The sequence below is a fragment of the Protopterus annectens genome, chromosome 13.part0 (genome assembly GCF_019279795.1).
Source record: "Protopterus annectens isolate FY-2018-M chromosome 13.part0, PAN1.0, whole genome shotgun sequence".
Taxonomy (NCBI): Eukaryota; Metazoa; Chordata; order Ceratodontiformes; family Protopteridae; genus Protopterus; species Protopterus annectens.
This window is the reverse complement of record NC_056747.1, coordinates 169,303,351-169,326,525: the sequence shown is the minus strand read 5'-3', so window position 1 is coordinate 169,326,525 and position 23,175 is coordinate 169,303,351. Positions and strand designations below refer to the sequence as shown.

The 23,175-nt window shown below is 37.6% G+C and overlaps 1 protein-coding gene and 1 long non-coding RNA gene across 2 annotated transcripts in view; one reads left to right on the top strand and one right to left on the bottom strand.

The window, feature by feature from the left end:
* ARHGEF18 (Rho/Rac guanine nucleotide exchange factor 18) overlaps positions 1 to 23,175 on the top strand; it is a 2,448,098-nt gene that overhangs the window by 2,022,087 nt on the left and 402,836 nt on the right. The gene's annotated exons all lie outside the window — the stretch shown is intronic.
* LOC122817681 lies at positions 613 to 1,001 on the bottom strand. Its single transcript, XR_006367314.1, has 2 exons — positions 810 to 1,001; positions 613 to 775 (listed from the first exon to the last, which is right to left on the bottom strand). It is a non-coding gene; the product is annotated as an uncharacterized LOC122817681 (long non-coding RNA).

Here is a 23,175-nt window from a genome sequence, read left to right as displayed (position 1 = left end):
CTGCGCTGTTGTATTACCCGAGTGGCCAGAGTCACTGAATTAGTTTTCCAATGCTCTGCATCCTGTCCTACCTTAGCCAATTCCACATCTGCCTTTTCCAAGGCATCCCTATCCAATCGGTGAGTGTGTGCATGCTCTTTACATTGCTCTTCTAAGTCTAGAACTTTTACTTTTAAATCTTCAACATCCTTGTCTAACTCCTGTATTGCTTCAAAGAACAGCCATCCAGCTGCTCCCACTCCCTCTTTCACCTTCTTTCCCTTATCCTCCAATTTTAAACCTGATAAGGCCTTTGCCAGCTCCTCAGGGTCTACTGGTTTTACTGGTGAGGATTTTGGAGAAGGTGGAGGTGAAACCTGACTTAATACCTTAGCAAGGGGTCCCATCTTCCAAACAATGCTGGAAACTCAGTATTTGCCCCTCCCTTACTTTTGGTATCTGTAGATTGTTTCTTATTTAACCCTACACCTATGTGCTTAAATGGAAGAAACATTGGCTGTTGTGACATATCTACTGCAAACCACAGACCCTGCTCGCTGCGCCAACTGTTCTAGTCAGATTACTAAATTCTGTGGTTAATACAGTATTAGAGATGACACAAGAGACCAAGGCTCAAACTTAGCAATTTTATTTTGAAGCTTTTAACAATTAAGGTTGTGACAATAATAAACAATTGACTAGTCAACATGCAAAATCTAACCTATAACCTATCACATTAACATGCAAAATCTATCCTATAACCTATCACATTAACATGCAAAATCTATCCTATAACCTATCACATTAACATGCAAAATCTATCCTATAACCTATCACATAAAATAACTATTAAATCATGTACTTACAAGCATATGCATTAAGAATATCATCTTTGCCACTGATAGGGGGACTCCAAACCTATTCAGTACAGCTATCTGTTCAGTCAAGACAGGGCCGACACTGGCAGGCAATGCTGTATGCTCAGTTCAGGCTCTTGTTTCAATCAGATCCGGATGATGATGAGTTCCAATCTATTGACAGCCTCTGAGCCTTTTATAGGTAAAATATGCCATAGGGTCAGTGAGTTCGCCTGATGACACCTAGGCCAACAGTTTAATCATAAACTGTTGGTTGATGACACTCAGATCACCAGTTTGATCATGAGCTGATCAAAATATCTTAGAACATTACAAATCATTTCCTAAGTTGTCAACAAGTCCCGTAATATCTTCTACTTTTATACATTACTTCCTCATTTCAGAGGGCAGTTGGCCCACAAACTCGTGATATAATGTCTAGTTTTATACATTACTTCTTCCTTTCAGAAGACAGTTAGCCCACAAACTTGTGATTTAGTTCCTCTTTGAAATCCCCCATCTTTTGGTAAACATCTTTTAAGCTGACAAACAACTTCAAAGGTTAACTGGAGTTCAGTTATACCAATATCAGTGTGCAAGGCCTGCCTTTGAAGCATGATTCTTTCAGGTTTCATATATTTATTCATGATATAAAACAGTATATCATGTATTAACCTAATTAGCAGCATGTCATGTCATTATTTAATTAGCAGCATATCATGTCATTACTTAATTAGCAGCATATCATGTCATTACTTAATTAGCAGCATAACCTATCTAACATCAAGCACACACACACACACACAGCAGTTCAATAGCTTGAGGCATTAAAATTCAGGTAGACTGTGTGGATCCGTCACAACCAGCTGGGTGGGAGAACTTTTCTTCCTCCTGTCATCAGAAATGAGTCTAACCCCACTGTTTTTAAAGCTAAGACAAATTTGTTCTTCCCAGACCACTACAGGTGCCAATTGTATAGGAGTTGTGGTTAGTTTGAACTTTGCCCATCAGCTAACCTTTCATCTCCTGACTTCTTATGATTACAAAAATACTTGTCTTATTTTTCTTTTAATTCCTATTTGTAAGAATTACCAGTGATCCTTTGTATTTTTTCTGTTTGGAGTTTCCATGGCCTCCATGTATTCATGTGGGTTACCTCCGGGTGCTATGGTTTCTTCTCACATTTCAAAGACATGCAGTAGGTGGGGTTGGACACTCTGAATTGGCCATAGGTATGTGCATGTGTATGATATGAAAGAGCAACTGTTGCAGGGCTTAGCCATCCAGCGGTATCAACCTTGGCTCTGTATGATTCACAGTTGAACTGACTTCCTAGCTCCATGTACATAAATGGGAAAAAGGGGGTGTGGATGGATAGATGGATTTTTGACAAAATGCTGAGATGTTTTTAACTATTATGTTTGAGTCTGAAATCTGAAGAAATTTTGTTTTTGTGTCTGTCTTATGTCATTCAAATTATTTTGTGTAATGTCTGTCTTGCAATTGTGCCATACAGGTGTCATTCTCTTGAAATTGTCATTAAGTCATTTTTTGTTCCCTTTTTGGCATATTTTTCTTTGTGTCGATGGTCTAGCTCATGGTTAAAAGGGGTCCTCAGACAGTTCATGTGCTCATTTATCAAATATTAATAAGTAAATTATTTCCAAACGAAAACTGTCTTATTTGTTGGGGGTATTGCTCTGTCTAACCATACTAGTAGTCTTGTTTGGGGGTAGTGTTCTGTCTGGCCGCACTAGTAGTCTTATTTGTTGAGGATCTTGCTCTGTCTGGCCACACTAGTAGTCTTATTTGTTGGGGGTATTGCTCTGTCTGGCCGTACCAGTACCTTGGAGTTGCTGACCTTCAGTGAACTGCCTTTTGATATCAAGGCAAAAATAAAATGTCTCATTTTCCTCTTGCAAACAATGGTTTAGGTATTGAAACCACATTCATCTGTTCTGTACTGAGATAAACATCTGGGCTGTTATTGCAGACTGATATATTAACTCACTAGTGAGGCAAGATTACAGGGTGACATGGAGGCATGGCCAAGATGCAGCAGAAATCCATAGCTCTGCTTAGATTTTAATATCCTAACAGGAAATATACTTTAATTTTTAGAAAAATCTAACTTACAGTATACTAAAAAATAGATTAACAAAACTCTCTATTATTTTCTAAAAATGAATACATAGTCAAGAGAATTTTTTTAATTATTCCTATCAAGAAGTTTTCTACTGGAGATCTCAACATGAGCAACTCGAAGATCCCACACCAGGAGAGTGCAGTGAAGAAAGAACATCTTATAATAACAAACATCCAAGAACTGTCACTAAAAATGGACAGATTTGAAAACAAAATGGCTATTATCAAACAAGAATGCAGTAAACTGGAACGTCTAAATGGAATACTAAAAAAAAAATCTGAACAGATTTTTGCCTTAGAGGAGACCATAATTGACCTTGGATACTAGAGTGACAGAAAATGAACATCACAATGAATTTCTTCTGAAACAAAACAGGCTGATTGAGAAACTGGAAGACCTGGAAAGTAGATCAAGGAGGAATAACATAAGAATATATGGAATTCCTGAGAAAGAAGAGGGCGCTAACATGATTCAGTTCCTCAATAAGTGGTTTTCATCAGCACTAAACATGCCTGAATCCCTCTCTTTTGGAAATGAGAGGGCTTTAACCCCAGGTCTATAATAGTTAAATTTCTTTCCTCACAAGACAACTGAAATCAGCATGGACTAATTCTCCTATCAAAATGGGTGAAAAACTTATTTGTTTTGACAATGACTACACCCCTACAGTCATATCTAGAAGAAAGGAGCGTATTCCTCTAAGTCCTTGAAAATAGCCAATATTAAAGCTCAAATTCTTTTTCCTGCAAGAATAAAAATAACCTTGCCAGAAGGAGTGAAGATCTTTGATTCCCTACAAGAAGCAGTAGAATTTATCCAGAAGAAGAAAATACTGTCTGACATAGAAGAAATGGAATGGTCATCCCAGAGTTTGAAGAGACAGGCAACAAAAAATGGATGATCTCTGAAGGAAGGAGCAAACAAAACTAAGAAACTAAAGGACAAATGAATAAATTCCTTCTAATTTTAAATGCTTTGTTTTATGAATCATAATGTATTTGATTCTGGAAAATCTCTGGAAAATTTCTTTACTGTAAGGTAATGTGAATCATCTTTATTATTAACTTTGTTTTCCTTTCTATATCTACTTCTTCTAATTACATATGGTACTAAGTATTTAAATAACATTATTTCTCTCCTTTCTTCCTTTTCCTTTTTGTTACTAATGTTCCTTTTCTCTCGTTTCCCCACTATTAGTACTTTACATACTTTTCCCTTTTAAATAACTACAAATTATATCTGTCTTTTAATTCTTCAGTAGTAGTATAATTTGATTTAATACCAAAGTGCTTTTTTCTAGTGGGTCATTAGTGGGGTAACAATATGTTTCTAATTAGTGTTTCTAAGTAGATGTTTTAGACTTTGTTTAGACGCATATAAACATTACTACAGAACATTAATGGTTTTATAGGTGGCTCTATTTTATATATATATATATATATATATATATATATATATATATATATATATATATACACACATATACACACACACACATATATATATATATATATATATATATATATATATATATATATATATATATATATATACACACACACACACATATACTAGGTTCTTTTTTTTTTTTCTCTGGTCTGGTTAATTGGTGAGTAAATGATTGAAATGTTATAAAATGACTTCTGATTTGAGGCAGCTGTTACTTCTAATAGCATATGTTCTTTTATAGATGCACACATTCTGCAGATTCAGTGACACTTTTAGTAACTAAATGACATCAAATGAGCTAGGAGCTGCATTAGAAAACTCATTATTCATATTAACATCGGACTTATGTTACATAACTAAAGCTTTAACTAAACAGAGGGTTGTGAGGCTTTTTTTGTTATAAGTGTTTTTTATATATATATATATATATATATATATATATATATATATATATATATATATATATTCAACAGATAATTACATGAAAAATGTTAGATGACTGACCATGGTTAAAACATCCGATGTTTCTTGAAAAGTCTTGGAAATATTGACAATCTTCTTAACCTTCAGCTTCTAATGTTTATACATACTTTGATCTGATGTGTATTTCTGACATATCTACTTATCAGAGGTGCTATTATTATATGTAACACATTCATATAGCTTCAGTTATATTGGACACTCATTTTAATTTATAATTCATGGCCTCAGATTTCTTTAGTTGCTTTCATAATGCTTTTTTTTTGTTTATTTTTATACTATATTCTAAGCAGAGATGGATAATTTGTGTCTTTTGGTGTTGGAGAGGTGGTGGGTGGATGGTTTAGTTAAGTTTTAAACTAAACCAAAAACTTTGTTTCATGTATGTGTTTGTAAATCGTTATGGATTTTTGAAGGTAGTGCTCAATACACGTTATACATCCATGATAAGTAAGTTTTTCAGTAGATTTCAAGTCAACACGGAAGGAAGGTCTTTCAGTCAGTAACAACATACACATTATAGTCAATGGCTTATAAATGTTTATCATTAAATATTAATGGTTTGAGCAATAATGTCAAAAGAGCTGGTTTGCTTAAATATATCAAAATGCATAAAGCCCAGATCATCTTTTTACAGGAAATCCATCTATTAAAAAAAGACCTACAAAAATACTCATTTAATGGCCATACCATGCTGGCTGATTCATGTTTTAAGACTAAATAAGGGGCACTCTTATTCTCTGGAAAAATACTTATACTATGCCAAGAATTATAGATACAATTTCAGATAAAGATGGGATGCTAAGCATGGCTATTTTGGAATAGGAAGTATTATACTTTGATTAATACATACTGGATACTAGGACTTAAGTACTAAATATGTCGACAAATATCTGGACCTGATTACTTTAAATGCAAAAGGAGATGTTATAGCAAAAGGTGATTTTTAACTGCCTATTATCAGGCAATGATACTTCTGAAAATGGTAAAATAAAACTAACATCTCAAGCCAAGAAGTTAAGTGACCTTGCAAACCAGATGGACCTTAAAGATATACATGGTCTAAGAGAACATTATTCCTTATTCTATACTCTATACTCTATTCATATCGGTTTGGTACACAAACGTTGATAAGGTATTTGTATTAAATAATATATACTCAAAAGTAAGTGATGTATCTATAATGACTTGTCCACTTTCAGACCATAATGCTGTAAACTTTGCTTTAACTATGCATACAGATGATTCAAGATTTCTACAGAGAATTCCCACTTGTATAACTAAGTTAAAAGACTTTAGGGAATGGATAATGAAAGAAATAGACATGTTTATGGAAACAAATGATAATGGTAAAATGACTGATACTATACTATGGGGCACCTTTAAAGTTTATATATATGGTAGAATAAAATCTTGGTATCTTAAAAAAAGGAGAGAGTGGGACAAAACTTTTAGACTTAATAAAAAAAAACATAGACAAGATAAAAATGGATGCAAAACCAAATAAAGTAGCACATAACAAAATTACTAAGTTAAATCAAAAATACTTGGAAGTTCTGAATCATAAGGTAGCCATAAACCTGGAAAATTTGAAATTACAATCTTATGCTGTAAATCCTAAATATCTACATAAAATAGCAGTAAGGTCCAAAAAATAAACAATCAAAATCTTATTGAGATTAAATGTAAAAGTGATGGTTCAGTTAAAAGTACATGTAACTTAATGGGCATATTAGAAGTGTTCAAAAACTACTGTAAAGATATAAAAAAATAACACACCACTTTTGGAAACAGATAATGTAAAATACTTTTATTCAAGAAAATATAACTGCTAAGGTGTTAATGCAATAAAATAACATATTGAATAAATAACACTAACAGAAGTGAAAGGGGAAATAAATTTAAAAGATGATAAAGCTCCAGGACTGGATGGAATAATTCCTGACATGTATAATAGTTTTCCTGTATATATAATAAAGAAAATGATGAGTGCCTTTACTATGGTTAAGCAAAAATGTATAACGCCCATCATGGAAATATTAAATTATCTCCCACAGTTTAAAACAAGGTAAGGACCCCAAATCATGTGATTCATATAGGTCAATTTTGTTACTAAACACTATTTGTAACATTTTCATGACAATATTAGTTAATAGAATAAAGAAAATATTACCTAATCTAATACATAGTGATCAGACAGGGTTCATTCTTCATAGAAGAGTGCAAGATAACATTATTAAATTACTATTAATAGACATAGCATGCAAATACAAAAAAAACAACTAACTATTATCAGCCTAGACATAGAAAAGGCTTTTGATTCTATTAGTTGGTGTTATCTACAAAGAATTCAATTGGTTTTGAATTCTCCTCAGATTTTGTCATTATTATTGAAAATTTATAGTGGGGCACACACTTATGTGAAAATTGGATCATGTTTTCCTCACCACTAGAAATCCTCAAGAGAACTAGATAAGGTTGTCCTTTGTCACCATTATTGTTTGCTCTTTCAGTGGAACCTTTTGCTACATATATCAGAAACAAGCAAAATATAAAAGGCTTTCAAGTTTATAAGGACTATTGTCCTAAGTTGTAGTTATTTGCTGATGATATGTTGTTAACATTGGGTGATGATGATGGTTCTTTGCATGATGTTATAAATACCTTAAGCAAGTTTGAAAGAATTTCAGGGCTTAAATTTAGTCATAATACATGCAAAACAGTACTAATTAACAAAAAGATCAACAAAAAACCCTAAGAGAGCATAGCCTGTTTAATTGGGAGAATGTTGTATTAGAATATTTGGGTGTCAATATAAAGAATACATGGAAAGAGTGTGTTAAACTAAACTGCAATAATTTAATAACCACCATTAGTGAATTAATAAAAAAATGGAATAAAATGTTCTTCACAATGGAGGATAGGCTCTCTCTAATTAAAATGATAATTTTACCTAAAATTTTGTTTTATATACAGTCATTGATACTACCCCCTCCCAAAAACCTATTTAAAAAATTAGATTCCATGCTGCTTAAGTTTTTATGGTTCCCCTTAAAACCTAGGATTGCATATAAATGGCACATTAGAGCTTGGACCAGTAATGGGATATCATTCCATAGCTTAGATCTTTATTCCAAATCAGTTATAATTAATGTAATATTACACTGGATCTCACCTACCTGTGTATCTGGCTGGAAAGTAATACATGAGATTCATATAACTGATGTCAGAACTGTAGGAAATCAATTTAAGGAAGAATACAGAATAAGTAGCATTCATTGGCTTTTATGTGAATTTTGTTTATTTAATAAGAAGTTTGATAATTTTTCTTATAGTATTAATCAAATATTTAATAACTTTAAAAATATAATTGATTGTAATTACAACATTAAACAATTCCTATTTCTTATATTCCCTATAGCATACTCCCCTGATTGCCTAGATTCTAGATGCAAAAATTAAAACAAAATAACTTGATATTCTGGCATCAGTTTATTGAAAATAAGAATATTAAACCACTAAACTCTCTTCTATTTAGTTTTGATAATAGTCAAGATGGTTGTTTATACACTCATTACGACAGTTTATAAAAAACAAAATGAGAGTATCAATCAACCTTGAGACTGAATGTATACCTAGTTTGATCCAGATTTTTATTAGGTGTCTTGCAAAGACAGATGATCAAAAATTAAGTATCTCACCTATCTGTAAGATACTAAGAGAAGACGCCCTAAAGTTTGACTCAGATTGTTGGAATTACTATGTAAAGATTACTGGAGAACAAATATCTGATGAATCCAAAAAACTGTTATTGAAATCTACGTATGGTACCTCTTCTTCATTATATTGGACATTGTATATATGGAAATTTATGAGCAAGAGTTTCTATACTCCACATAAAATAAATCTTATACTCAAAAGCAGTGAAAGTAAATATTGGAAATGTGATGAATTATTAGAGGCCATCTGGGTTCACATGTTCATTGAATGTAGAAATGTTGTTCAATACTGGAAAGACTTCAGATATTTTGTAAAAGCTTTATGGTCTGATAACTGTCATATTTCTAACTCACTAATCCTGTAGTGTTCCTATAACTAATGTAATACCTAAATCTTAGATTCAGTTACTCTGGTCAATTCTTGCAATTGCCAGAAAAGTTATTGCTTTGAACTGGAAAAGTAAACAAGATTTGATGTTTAAAGAATTTATTAATTTAGAAAAAGTTGTTTGCAAAAAAGAACTGCAAACCATTTGTTATAGAACTCATAACATTACTCATAAAAAATAGCATGGCAAAAATTGGAAAACCTTTTGAACAGATACTGATAACTTTTTATGGATAAAATGATTGTTTATCATGGATGAATGTAAATATTGTAAATAGTTTTGTTATTGTTTTATTTTATTTATTTTTACATTTGCATATGTTTATAATGAAAACAAAATAAAAATGTTTTTTGGGGAAAAAAAAAGATTACAGGGTGACAAAATAGTACTCTTGTGTACTGCTGCTGTATTTCATTGTTTTAACTTTGTAGCCATAACTCAGGTCAGTGGAAAAACAACAGAATACATATTTATTTATTTATTTATTTATATTTTATTTTTTGTTTAGTTTGTTTACTAGGATTAGGACACTGACCAAGTATGACAAATTTAAGGCCCAGCCTGGGAGATAAATGAAAGATTAGTACAAAATACTATTTAAAGTTGTCAGGACGTAAATGTAGTTCAGAGACACATAAAGTAACATTGGGTCATCTCCAGTAGGTAATGGGTCTAATTTGGTGAATAAATGATGTGTGCAATAATAATGTTTACAACAAGAATGAGCATGTTTAGAATTTTAAAGTTGCATGTTTCTGCAGTTTTTTACCCTTCTAAAAAGAAATGAATAATGATACAAATTGCATATATGTATAATAACGTGTACCATGAACATCACAAATGGAGATTGTTGCAGATGGAACATTCAAAAGTTGGATTTTTGAATGTCCATCTTGCTGAACACCTCAGTGTTGAAAGTTCATATCCGCAATTGCTGACATGAACTCTTAGTACTGTCAGAGATCTTGGTACAGTGCGTTCGGGAAATTCATCCCTTTCCTCACTGTAGTGCGATCTCAGAGTTGGAATATATAGTTAGCAGGGGTTGGTGGGGTGCAGCCTCCACAGGATGGTGCAGGGGTGCTTGCCCCCCTTCAAAAACATGATGTTAGGTGTAGTAGTTCATAGGTAGGTACTAAGCTATCGCCCCTGAGGCCTATATAAGCCTAGCCAAAAAGGTTTCCTGTCTTTCGCCACCCAAGAAAATTATTTTCCTGTGCCCCTGTCAAGCAGTGCCACAGAAGTGAACCCCAGGGTGAATTTTCTATTTCCCATCCAGTCGTCAAGATTTTTCTTAAAGAGGGACAATGAGGAGCTTTGCTTGATATGCGTGGGTAGTTTGTTCCAGAGTATGGGAAGTCTCTGGGGCTGGAATCTATCCCGCCAGCATGTTCTGTTTATTGTGGTGACAAGGTTTAGGTCCTTGGAGTGTGTGGTTCAAAGAGGTTGGGATTTCTTTAAGTGTAGCATGTCCAACAGCTCTGGGTTTGACATAGCTTTGCATGTTAGGCAGAGATCACCTCTGAGTAGGCAATATGCGACTGAGTAGAGCTGGAGTGTTTTTTGAGATGGTCTACTTACTCTTTGAGGCCGGTAATCCTCTTTGTGAGGAATTTCTGTGGCCTTTCAAATTGTTGTAGGTGTGTTGTGAGATGCATGCCAAGCGGGACATTGTACTCTATAATGGGTGTGATGATGGATGAGTAGAGAGGAACAATGACCTTCTTTTTTCTAGAGGTGAACCCTTTTGTGATGAGGCATGCCATGTAGAGGGATTTCCTGACTACTGTGGCAATGTGGTTATTGAAGGAGACACTACTGTCCACCTGTGTCCCAAAGTCTCTTATCACACTTTTAGTATTTAGTGAGCTACCACCTATGTGGTAGTTCATGGGTGCTGAGTTTTTCCCAAAGGGGATGACAGTGCACTTCTCGGCATTGAGCTTGAGGCCATAACATGGACACCAAACATCTGTCTCTGTGAGGCCCTTTTGTAGAATGTCTACATCATTAGGTGATTCTGTTATGGCTCCCAGTTTGCAGTCATCTGCGAACTTTGTTAGCCAAAGACCTTTTGTATTGGCCTGCACTTCAGAGAAGTAGATGCCAAACAGGAGAGGACCCAGGACCAAACCCTATTGTACTCCACTCGTCACTGGTCTGAAGATGGACTTGGAGTCGGCTACTTTTACTGTGTGGGTTCTCTCAGTGAGCCAGTTGGCCACCTATGTTGTGACATGGGGATTTATGCCCAGTTTAGTGAGTTTATCTATAATTCCATAGTGGGGGATGGTATTGAAAGCCTTGAAGAGGTCAAGATAGGCTGTGTGTGCACCACCTTGCCCTCGTCTACGGCTCTAGTGACTGCTTCAAAGATGTCATTCAGGTTTAGTAGACATGTTCTACCTTTTACAAACCCAAATTGAGTGGTGTCCAGGGTTTGGAGGTTACCTATGTCTTTGTTTATAAGCTCCAAGATGATACGTTCCATGGCCTTGCAGACCAGGTTAGTCAGGCTAATGGGGCAGTGGTTTCCGTGGTCTGTGGTGGCACCCCCTTTGTGGAGTGGGATAACTGCCACTGTGTGCCATTCAGTAGGCACATAGCCTGAGGTGAGGCTATGATTGAACATGGTACTTAGGTGGGGTGCCAGTTTGTTCTGTAGTTCGTGCAGTATGCAGCCTGGGAATGTTGTCTGGTCCCATGGATGCTGTGTTCTTGGCTTTGGCCAGCGCTGTCTTTACTTGTTTATCCATGATTACAGGGGCTTTGCATTCTTCCGGTATTAAGATGGGCCCTTTGGAGGATGAGAGGGGGGTAAAGTTAGCACTGTATCTATCTCCCAGGATGTTGGCAATATCGGTTGGTTCTGTATATCTAGTGCCATTGTGCTGTAGCTCAGAGCAGATCTGAGTGTTGCCATTGAGATTCTTGACATAGCTGTTGAATGCCTTGTGGTTGTCTTTGGAGTCAGTGGTGATTTTATTTTCATAACTGGCTTTGGAGGATTTTGAGGGATCTTAGCTTCTTGCTGAGACTGACCAGGGAGTTCCTCCAATCTTAGGATTTTACTCTCTTTTTTGCAACAGCTTCCTTTTGTTGTAGAGTTTGTTTATGGCAGAGGACCACCGGATTAACTTCCTTTTTTAGGAGGATAGCGTCTTGGTTCTTTTGGGGATGGCACAATCCATGCACTCGTATGTGCTTATACAGTGTATTTGTGTAAGATTCAGCAGTCATACCTCTATTTTCCGTCTGCATGGGTGTCATGAAGTTTGCCACTTCTGTCTTAAGAAGAATGAAGTTGGCTTTGGAGTAGTTTTTGATGGTGGTTTCCTTAATTAGGGGGGTGGGGTGGGATATGAATGTCTAGAGTGATTAGCTTCTGGTCGGATCTGACCAGCGAGGAGTTGACCTCTGGCATGAAACACCGGTTATCCATATTGAAAATGACTAGGTCCAGGATATGGTTGCCCCTGGTGGGGGTGTGGACAAGCTGATCCAAGGCGTTGAAATTTATGAATTCCAGAAAACGTGTGAATGAGTTGGTACATGAGTAGTTTTCCCAGTTGATGGTGGGGTAGTTAAAATCGCCCATAATTAAGGTATTGAGTTGTACCTTAATATTTTCCAGTATCTTAAGAAATGAAGAGTGAGAATCCTGGGGGATAGTGGGGGATCAGTAACAAGCTACAACCTGGATTGCAGTCTTGCCCACTGTTGCACTTGGATAATTTTGGATGCATTATGTTGAGCAACTAGGCCGGAGGTGTGGCTATCCTTAATGAATATGGACATGCCTCCGCCTTTGATGTTTTGGTCCAGGTTAGGTGGCCAAAAGGTGTGGTATGAATTATAGCCTGGTAATCTGGTGGTACTCCCTGTCGCTTGAACCAGGCCTCCTGTCACCGCACAGATGTCGATGTTCTCCATTTTAAGGAGTGCTTCGAGTGAGTGCATTTTGAGGTTTAGACTTGTAGCATTGAGAAGCATTAACCCTCAGAGTTTGCTTGCTTGTACCTGTTACGGTGGCAAAGTTAGCATTTGAACCTTGCCTAAAAAAGGCACTATAGGGGTGGCAAGAGCCTTAGCCAGTATCTGGAATCCCAGGGGTGACGGGTGCAGGCCATCTCTGGCAAAGCATCGTGGTCTGTCGACCATGTCGTCCCAGGCAGACAGATACTGGATCCCCTTAGAATGACACCAGAAGCTTAGCCAATTGTTGAAGTCAATTATTTTGTTCTTGTACTGTGGTATCATTCTGGGCGATGACAGGATTGCTACACAGGGCTAGGGTCATACCCTCCTGGGCTACAAGATCCGAGAGCTCCTCCATATCTCTTTTCATGTAGTTCAGGGAGATACGTTTCAGATCATTCACACCAACATGGACAATGGCAGAGTCATATTTGTACTTGTTGTGGAGTGACCTGAGTGCGTGTGTTATGTGGCGGATCCTGGCACCCGACAGGCAGCTGACAGGAACTTTCTCCTTGTTTAGCCTGGTGAGACATCAGTGTGCCTGACTATACAGTCACCTATGAGTAGTTTTTTGGGTACATTGGTTTGCCTTATGGGCTGAGGTTGAGTGGCACACTGATTTTGTGGGCTGTGTGTTATTTGAGTAGTGTTGTGGGGTGGTGGTTGTCTGAGTTTCAGCTTGGGGAGGTCTCTGTTGCTTTGGCAGATTTTTATTGAGAGCCTCCGTGAATGTGGGTATGTGGTTTGTTTCTATGTGTGGGTTTTGGTAGTGTGGGTTTTGAAGGACTATGTGTTGAGTGTGGTGTGGTACAGGTGTTATCCTTCTCTTGACTGTCTAGTCCAGTTTTGGCTGGAGAGAGCTTGGCTTCCAGTTTAGCTGTATAAGTGCATCTCTCACAAGTTGTAGTGTTGGGTGGTAGGAGTAGAGGGTTGTCAGTGTACCTGAAGCAATTGCTACATTGCCCCAAGACGCCCAGATTCATCCGGTGGAAAGGAGAAAACACCGGGAGCTGACCCATTGGCATGTCTGGACAGATGCTTATTAATTTACTAAGAACCGTTTTCCTCTTGACAAGTGAGGAAAGTCGAGTGCTGTAGTAATTTTTAGTTTATTAAGTGCTTACAATGAGTTCTGAGCAAGTGCTGAGCACAAGTTGAGTGCTGAAACTAAAAAACTGGCTAGTTCTAGCTAAAACTAGCTAGTTTTAGTACCAATCCCAAGAAGAAAAGCAGGCCTCGGCCTGTTTGGTGATCCACAGTCTTGTTCCAGACTATACAAGAGTCTGCAGGCTTGTAGCCTTTTTCTGGTAGATGCCTCGAATAGCAACCAGACCAGTCAGGTATGTTAAGCACAGACACTCACTCTCCAACCAGAAAGAGTCAGGAATCAATGCACACTGCTCCTACTCTCACCAGGATCAGACTATAAACACAGATTTTAAGCTGTCACCTATAAAGCAGTTATTGAGCTTTCTGGTGATCAGCAGTCTCCAGGAAATAATGTAACTGTACTCCTTCTCTCACCAGGAGAAAACAGAAGCACTAATCCCAAGCTGACTACTGAGAGGCAGAATGTGGGCTCTACAATAACTGGTGGTCTTGCAATAGATGCTTAAAGGTACGATGAAAAGAATGGTTTATCCTAAACACTGCAGTGTGCACTAGAGGAGTTAGATGTGAAAGTAGGTAACTTAAGTTTTACCTGTCTAAATGTTAAGTTTTAATGGAGAGTCACTGTTTTTAAAACAGCAAAATAGTGTGAAATGGGGTGGTCACTTTTGTATTCTGGTACTTTGGAATACAGTAAGATGACCAATAAATTTAAATAGTTGAAGGGGAGTGATTTCACAAAATGAAAATTTTGTGCTTACTCAGTCCGGCCAGTAAAAGCAGAGAGAAAATGAGATATATGGTCAAATTAACATAAGGGGCAGGCAACTAGAAAGACCATGGTGTTTAAGAACACAACAGTAACCGGGTGGGAGAGTAGGAAAAATTTCTGTCTGACTCGTAAGAGACAGGCTGTGGTCTCTTTTCAAGTTTTAGTATATGGTTAAAAGCAGAATACAAGTATAACACAGTGTAAAGAAAACAAATCACAGTATACAAAATAGAAAAAGGCAATAAAGTAATACAAAAAACAACAAGTAAAAAGCAAACTAAACTTTCCCTTACAGCAAACTGTAGCAGAATATGGGTGAGCCTTTCCAGTAAAGCCAAGTGTTTAGTGTTTCTACGCTCCTACACAGACATCACTTAATGTGTTCAATTTTAATGTCGAATCAACTGAATTCATTCAGCTGATTTGACATTGTGATTTACGGCATTTTTTTCGTGGTTGTGGTTCGGTATTTTAATCAGAAATTATTTTGTTCTTTGATATGATTGCAAACCGTATAAAAATTGTAATGTCTTGTGTTATTGACTGACAAAAATCCTCAGTGATTTTATGAAAAATCAACAAAATTTACATGGTACAGGCAAAAACTGATGAAAATATTGGGCATTCTGTTGTAGGTAGTATGAGCAATTGTATTACTGGTAATCATAAGTCTCAACGGTCCAGACTTTTTCAGAATGTCCATTCTATTCCCCATATTTAGTCAAACTAAAATAGCATATACCAATAGAAAGCTGGCTGATGAACAAGACCTCATCAGCTGGACTTTTGTTTTTTTATTGGGCTATGCCCGGTTTACAATGGGCACTCTGATTATGTGTCCATTCAGCATGCGTGATTTTGAATACCAATGGCCATTTATTGTATAGTCCCTAATAAAGGTAGTATTGTCTACCTTTTTTTAAAGTGAAGGCTGTCCAGTTTGGTGTTTCTACTGTGTACCTGTACAGATTAGATCTGTAGAATAATACCCTTCTTAGGCATAATGTTGATTGAGTAATTTTGAAGGATTATAACAATTCACAAAAGTGCTCAGTAAGAGATCTGCCAACTCAGCCTGGTCAGTAATGGCTCAACTGTTGTTCATTAGCATAGTGCAGGGGTTGCTACTATATATTATTCCACTGAAATAATAAACCTAGTTGGTACTTGCATATTATTGCAACCACATTTCAGAACTGGCATACTTTGTTGCGATTCTCCAAAAACAGGCTTGTTAACTTTAAAAGGGGTGTGTATGCAAGTAAGTACTTATGTGTCCCCAACGGTTTGAGGCAGGGAGAGGAAAAACCTTCAAATTTTGTACTTGTGGGTGGCATGTGGTATTATTTCGGTGAACTCCACAGTGCCCCACTGTATCGCAAATCCTGCTTTGCTGATTACAGTGTCAGCAAAGGGTGGTTGCTCAGGAATATTTTGTCTGACTGCTCAGGGTTGGTACCCATCCAAGACAAAGGTGCCTGCAAGAAATACTGACTACGGGGACACTGACTCCTCAGGGACTGATGTATTTTTCCCCAGCGGGACTCCTTGGTCGGAGGTGTTAAGTGGTTATCCCGCCTCAGATGGATACTTCTGATCATGTGAAGTTGTGTAGCTGCAGCATCCACTTACAAAACTACCAACAAATGCCCCACATACTGAATGATTCACACACATGTCCCACACATAGCACTCCCCCCTTGCAGTGTGTAAACCTAGACATAATTGAAGTGAAATGGGTTGCCTTTTGGAGAAGGTGCTGAGTTTCATTAGTTCGATGAGGAGTGAGAAGCAGCACTCTTTCTTATAAGCTGAAAAGGCCGTTACCAGGCAAGACAGATTCTCACCTTATTCCTCTTCCAATGTAAGCAATCACGCACAATAGGTTCAGTACTCGAAATAAATCGCTATGTTTCTGTGAACACTTTATACACCCCTTCTTAGCTTAGCAGACCTCATTTCATACAAACCTAGCGATTTATTTGAGTACTGATATGTGGTTGCGATAATACGCAAGTACCACCTAGTTATTTGTTTTGGCAGTGAGAGAACACTCAGTTCATTTTGCTGTACAAATTATTAAGAGATTAAGTTAAACAAGTCACCTCTGAGGTTTCAAGAAAGATGTTTTATTGTACTTGGCGGGATTATACTTTATAAGTACTGTAGTTTCTCATGCCTTTTTTTCTCCTCATGGCTATTCTCCACCAAAGAAACCTCTCATTAGTCTTTACATGAATATTTTTTTTTTCTGAAGGTTGCAGTGCTCATTTGTTTTATTTAAGGTGTGATATAATCAAGAGCATTCATGTGTAGGTAGATTTTACAATGCAAAACCCCAGTCACTAACTTTAAAAGTTTGTTAATTGACAGGGAGGTTGCTAGCATCAGTTTCAAAATTTAGATAGTATTGGACCAGATGGAATGGATCCCTTCTCAGCAGCATTAAGGGTTTGATCTTGATAGTTTCATATCCTTCACTTGTAGAACTGAGGACAGCAGGTACTTAGCCAAGCTCATTAAACTTTCCCAAGACATCCTAGCCCCTTCCCCTTTAACCATAACATACAGTGCATGAGTGAAGACCCAGCTCCAGATCTGTTTAGTCAAGCATGCAGTCAGCAGCTCTGAAAAATGGCCTCAGGCTGTCTGGTTCTTTCTCTCTCTTTTAATTCTTGTGGGTATTTTCCTGTTTCAACTTGTATGCATCTCTTCTAGGTTTACATTTGAGGGTAAATTGAGGTCCTGACTGAAGTCACTGTCACAGTATTCATAATGAATGCAGTATGACTGCTAACATCTAGCTGGGGTACTACTAACGCATTACCTTCCCAGGAATTGTATATCTGATGTGTGACTTTAGCTTGTAAGTATAGGGCTGTATCTGTGGACATTGGAGCATAATTCCTTCTGTAGGCAAAAAACACCTGTTTGGGCCTCATGTAGCCAGTCTTTTCAAAATCTTTCAAGAATAAGGGGAAAAACATGAAGGACTGCAGGCAACTTCTGTGAACCTCTGTACCAAGGTACCAGAGGAACTACACAACAAAACCCACCTCTTTGATTAAGAGATCCTAGGTGCACCTAGAGAGACAGGAAGGCCTCCAGAAGGAGATTTGCAGAAAAACCACTGCTAGATTACACTTCTGGGAGGCCTCCTTTTGAAAACAAGTCTCTTTGACTATCTACAAAGTCTCACACCCACCCAAGTTCTTCCACTCTCTGAAAGGCTCACCCAGTCAGTCTGCACTTGGGAAAAGATTACCGCAGACTAAGTGGATGTTTTTGAGTATAAAAAAGGGGTATGCCATGTTCTGGCTGGACATCCCTCCTCTAACTGGCATACCACCCACTCCCTGCTTCCACCCATCCTATGGGAATTTCAGGCAGAAGGCACAATAGAATCATTACCCCAGAAATTTCTGGGAAATGACTTTTACTTTAGACTTTTTCTAGTACCAAGGAAAGGACGACAGTGGAGACCCATACTACATCTCTGTCTGTTAAACACTTTTCTGAAAGTGCCAACTATTAGAATGCTTTCCCTACACACTCTGCCTCGGGTTTTTCCTGTATTTATAGTCTAATAGATGCCTACCTCCATATTCCAATTCATTCCTCCCCTGCTCTCTTGCAGGAGATTCCTCAGGGTTTGTGCTGAGTCATCTCACTTTGTGTACTGCTTTGCCTTTTGGGCTTTCTGCAGCCTCAGGTTTTCTTCACAAAGTGTCTGGCAGCAGTAGTTATAGCAGATTTTTCCCTGCTTAGATGACTTGTTAATCCAAGCTTTCTTTCCTCAGATACTCCTGCAGTACCTCCAACTAGCCCTCAACCTCTTTTCAAAGTTGGGGTTCACCATTAGCAACAAGTAGTCCTCCCTGTGGTCAACTCAAAACTTGGTTTTCCTGGCCTGCAGACTGGACACCATAAAGATGCAGGCATACCCACGTCAGGAAAAAGTGCAGTGCCTTGGAAATTATTTTACCAACTTGTCCTCCTGAAGCCAATTGTCTGCAACAGAAATACTAAGGGCCATAGCATTCATGGCAGCACTGTTCCAGTTCTTCCTGTAGCCAGACTGCATATGAGGAAAATGCAGTTTGGTCACAGCAATCTCACTGTCTAGAAACAGTAATCCCACTATTACCTTGTCTCAGGCTAGAGTTTTCATGATGGAAGGGAACAGGTGATGCTCAAACCAGGACTTCCCTTCACACCACCACTTCCAGTTCAAGAAATTCACTCAGATGCCTGGAGCACATCAACATGAAGTAGATGAGGGCCCTCATCCATGCTCTGTCTGTTCTCATATCTGGAGAACAGGTCCCCAAAGGTGTTCACAGACAACAAGGAGGAACTAGGTCTTGCCGACTGTGCAGATTAGCACAGACAGTCTGGGAGATTGCCACCCAGAAAGACATGTCTTTAGCAGCCACGTATATTTCTTCACAGGATAGTGTGTCCGCAGATGCACTAAGCAGGATCTTAGAGAATCCTCATGAATTGACCCTCAAGAGACACTTGTTCTGAACATCCTCCACTGTTGGGGGCACCTCAGATAGACATCTTTGCTACAGAGAACAAGAAAACAACTCCCCTTCTTTTGCATCAGAACCGTTGACCCTCAGCCTGGAGGACAGATGCTTTCAGTGGACAGAGAGGTTCCTCTATGCCTTTATTCCTCTGCCTGTTATTCACAGGGATTCTTCTAAAGGCTCAAAAAGAAAACCCAAAGGCCAAGGCAGCATTGGTTTCCTCTTCTCTTTTACCACACCAGGAGTGGCTACCACAAACTTGCCACTACTAGTAGATCTCATCACACAGCAGAAGGGGTCACTGTTCTCCCAAACCTGTCATCCCTGAACCTAATTTTGTGGATGATAGGGTTTTAATTCCATACAGCTATGACCTTTCAGAGACTGTAGTTAAGGTTCTTCAGTAAGCTAGGAGAACCACCACTCAGAAATCCTACATAGCCAAATGGAAGATGTTTTCCTTTTGGTGCCACAGGAGTGGGCAGGAACCCAAAAAAATCACAGGTACTTCATATACCGAAATATCTGGGTGATCTCATGCATACAGGTCTGGCCTACTCTTTGATCAAAGCCAACCTGTCGGCTATCTCTGCATGTCTACCCCTCAGTCCTCCCCTTTCGGCTAGACCCAAGTTCAGGTTATTCCTTAAAAGGGTGCTGCATTTTACACTACCATGGAAGCCCATTGGCCCTCCTTGGGATCTGAACTCTGTCCTGGAAAAACTTACTTTGCCTCCTTTTGAACCAGCAGTCTCAGCAAACCTCAGATTCTGCACCTGGATAACCATTCCACTTCTGACTCCTATTTCAGCTAGAAGAGTCTCAGAGCTTCAGGCTCTCATGGACATCCTGCCATTTCATATTTTTCACAAGGACAGGGTGACCTTGAGAGCTAGCTTTTCATTCATGCCTAAAGTAATTAACGAACTGTCACTTAACCAGACTATAAATCTCCCTACCATCTTTCCCAACCCACAGTAAGGGGGGGGGGGATTATTATGTTGTCTAGACATTCACAGACAGGTAAAATTTTGTCTGGATAAAACCAAATCCATTAGACAAGTTGACTGTAAAATGCAATTTTGAGTGCATAAAGGAGACCACCATTGTATAAACAAACTATTGCAAACTGGATTTCTAAGGCCATCTTCTTAATTGTTATCTACATAATAAGCCCTTGCCCTCATGTCCTTGAGCTCATTCTACCAGGGCAGTAGCATTGTATGGGGCTTTTTACAAAGGGCTGGATGCAGGACCATACTAGAAGCTGCCACCTGGTTCTGTGTGCTCACCCACAATAAACATTACAGGATTGATGCATTCTCTAGGTCTAGGACAGTGATTTCAGTCAGGATATTAGTACTGCTGTGTAAAAGCTTACAATAATGGTTTACTATTGTTTGTTCGAATGGCAAAAGATTTGTCGTTTGAAACAACAAATAGTAAACACAAAAACACACATTCCGACCTGCCACAATGTCGACCCAAATGATCGACACATTTGACTCGACATTGTGGCCCGAAACCATCACGTGATAGCCATATAGGAGCTGATGTAAATCAGACTCCTATATGACAAATCATGTTTTTGCAGGGAGGCAAGCCCCCCTGTACCCCCCACACCCCCCCACTAATATACTCTAACTCCAAGATCGCACTACAGTGGGGATATGGGTGAATTTCCAATCCCCACTGTACCAGAATCTCCGTGCAGATAGTCGAATGAACTACAGCATTTGCATAAGTGTATTAGACTATCCCATCCATTTATGTTTTGTGCACGACATTCTGATTTTTGGCAGCAGTGCTTTCGACAGAATCTCATTCGCACAAACCATAGTAAACCTACAATAACAGTAGGTGGTGTACTGATCACTGTTGGAGTGCTCCTTCCCACTCTCCTGTCCCTCTACATTCTTTTTCCATAATCACATGGCCACACAATGTTTCTCCTTCCTCTGTCCTTATACTATGGACAGCATCTTAGAACAAAAGAGGCCTCCATACCACTTAATGCTTCACCCGTCCCAGCTGACCAGTCTGTCACTCTCAGGGTCTTCAGGCCTCTGGCTTGGAGATGGTCTGAGGAATTATGCTCGTGCATTCACCTGTATACGCTCTATGCTTATGAGCTGAGGTCACACATTGGACATACGATCCTAGGAAGGTAAAGCTTTGTTACGCTGGCCGGACATCAGCAATGAAAACCCATTCATTATGAATACTGCAGCAGTGATCAGTAGGACATCTGGTGTTATGATAAGTTTTTACACAACTATACTTTCATTTCCATTGTTGGAACACTTTTCTTTTCAGAGCAGATGTTTATTTTAGTGATCATCCCCTCTCCTGCTTTTAAATTTATATACAGGAACAAACACATTAACATAATAAAACCATTCTTGCTGTATAAAGTATTAAAACTTATTAAAGAATATAAATTCATAGAACATAAGATTAATATTTCTCTTAATGAATTTATTTTTACCCAGTAATTATATTCAGTGTTATGTTTGTCTTAAAAGTAAACATTTATTTATAACTAACAGCAGTGAAAGTATTTACAAATTCTATAAATCAAGGCACAACTTTTTAATAGTAATTTTCTTGATTATTGTTAAGGTCCAGAGAACTGGGAATTGAGACATTGGTACATATCTGGGAATTAGACTATGAAGCAACACCAAATGTTTAGTTGATAGAAATTTATCAGACCATGATGCTTGCAGGAAAAATTGATTTTTTTCCTCAACAATTTGTACAGCAATACAGCCATAAACCATATGCTTCCAGTCTGCTTTGATTTTGAACCTATTAAGGATTTACATCTTGAACAACCAAAATTTTTATTTTGTATGTAATTTAAATTGTTTGAAGTGATAATCTATTTCTGAGAGTATAATCTCCAACAGTAAAGATGAGGAAGATATTAAAAATATTACTCTGTTGTAGTTCAACTTGAGCCACAATTCCAATAGTTATGTTTTATTTGACATGAATAGTTCTTAATTATTTTTTATATTTTTAGTATATGCAATCTCCTTGTCTCACCATTTGAGCTTGTTTATAAATTCAAGAATGGATGGATATTCTTTTTAAATTGTATCTAGCATTAAATCAACTTCAGATATTTAACAGAATTTTTTGTTGATTTGTACTTTCATAGTTTTCCATATCCAAATTATATTTACCCATTAAGTAGTTTGGGTTAAGCAATTTAATCGCTCTCAACATTTGATTTAAAAAAATATTCAAAATCCCTGTTTTTTAGGATTAAGCTTTTTGAAAGTTCAGACTAGCTACATATTCTGGTTGAAGTGATGTAGGGAATAATGTAAAGCACCATGTTTTTATCATCAGGTTTTTATAAATAAAAATATCTAAAAGCTGTTGATCTATTGTTTATATGAGCCAAATACATTGCATTATTTATTTGATTTTAAATAAATATTTAATAGCCACTTGATATTTTTTTGTAGATGACTGAATAATCAGAATTTAACCATAAACCTATTTTAATAACTGAAGCTGGAACATACAGTAAATATAAAAAATTTACACACCCCTGTTAAAATGCCAGGTTTTTGTAATATAAAAAAATGAGACCACAATAAATCATTTCAAATGTTTTCCAACCTTTAATGTGATTTATATCCTGTACAATTCAACTGAAAAACAAATATGTTAGGGGAAAAATGTAAAAAAAATGTGCAATACGCTGGTTGCATAAGTGTACACTCCCTTAAACTAATACGTTG